The sequence below is a fragment of the Bos javanicus genome, chromosome 15 (assembly GCF_032452875.1).
Source record: "Bos javanicus breed banteng chromosome 15, ARS-OSU_banteng_1.0, whole genome shotgun sequence".
Lineage (NCBI taxonomy): Eukaryota > Metazoa > Chordata > Mammalia > Artiodactyla > Bovidae > Bos > Bos javanicus.
In genome coordinates, this window is record NC_083882.1 from 44,840,221 (window position 1) to 44,841,943 (window position 1,723).

Genomic DNA, 1,723 nt, shown 5'->3' on the forward strand with positions numbered 1-1,723 from the left:
AAGGCAATGGCAACCCACTTCTGTACTCTTGCCTGGAAAATCCCATGGACGGAGGAGCCTGGTGGGCTGCAGTCCATGGGGTTGCTAAGAGTCGGACACCACTGAGCGACTTCACTTTCACTTTTCACGCACTGGAGAAGGAAATGGCAACCCACTCCAGTGTTCTTGCCTGGAGAATCCCAGGGACGGCAGAGCCTGGTGGGCTGCCGTCTATGGGGTCTCACAGAGTCGGACACGACTGAAGAGACTTAGCAGCAGCAGCAGCAATACAATATTAATGGACTAGCTTGGAGTCAAAATGATTTTGAAGGTAATGTCTCAGAGTGGCGTATTCTGGTCATAATGTTCTAATCAAATTTTGGCTTTTTAAGCAAAATCTCCAGGACAGTTTCTAGCAAAGTGGTTTGCTTTGAAGTGCAGACCAGAATGGAATAAACTCAAATTCCTCAGATCAATTTTGTAAATAATATTTCTATTTCAATTTTTCATTAAACATTTGCTCTCATAAGAGGTGAAGACAGACATGAAAACACTCTGTAGAATTTTGATTTTAACTTCAGTCATTGTTGAAGGGGAAGGGTAGGGGAAAAAAGGGAGGAATCAATGGTGGAAAATGAAGGAGTGTGCAAGAGAAATAGAGAAACACCAACTGGATTATTCTATAAGACTAACACATTTGAAGAGCTACTTTTTTTTTTTTTTTTGCACTGTAGCTATGGGCAAAGGACAGGTAACCAGCATCCACTTAATATCCATAATATGTCAGACAATATGCTGGGGCTAGACAGAGCTGCCTGACATAGTCCTCACAAGTCTGGGAGCTTAGAATTTCTATTTTGATTTTATAAACATAAAATGAGTTTTAGAGTGGTTAAGTGATTATGGAAGTTGTGAATTTATTCAACACATATTGACTACATGCTTATGATGGGCCAGAATTTACACACATGAAACACAAAATGTAACCAAACACGGAGGATCTCTATGATGAAAAAATGAATGGCTACTTTGGTTTGTGGAGTCAGGGAAGCCCTTGAGAGCATTAACCGCATGGTTCACAACCAATTCAAACACCCTAAGGTGGGAAACTCATCTACCCAAGCAATCTTTCTAGACCCATGGCTTGTCTCTGAGACCCTTCCAGTCTCCTCTGAAGGTTTTTGTCTATTTACCTCCAAAGGAAACATTTTTCCTTTATTGCTTTAACTATCACTTACCTTGTACGACTCTCTAATTCTCACTTCTACCGTATAGGAAGCTCCCATTTCCTTTGACACATTTCCAGGCCAAAATGTCCTTCATGTATTGAATGTAAGATTTTCAGAACAGAATTGGTCATATTTCCCCCACATGTCAGAGTTCCCTCCTGCACTTCCTGAGTGAGTTACTTGCAAACATCAGAGAACTCCATCAGACCCCAGTTTTGGTTTCTTTCTCATATTTCTGTATTTAAATTCAGGGCCAAAATTCCAGGTGTCCTTTTGCCATCACCTTTCTGTTGTTGCTCTTTGTTTTTATTCTCTCTGCTCTTGTCCTAGAAGTATCCAATAGGGTAAATATGATACCTAGGTAGTTTTCCATTAGTCACAAATTTGTTGCATTTTTATTCACTGCATCATGACCAGATATTCGATTCCTAAACAGAGGATATATTAAGTCACTAATGGTATCCAAAATAGTGAATAGATACACACTGATTATAAGAGGAAACCAAACACCCCAG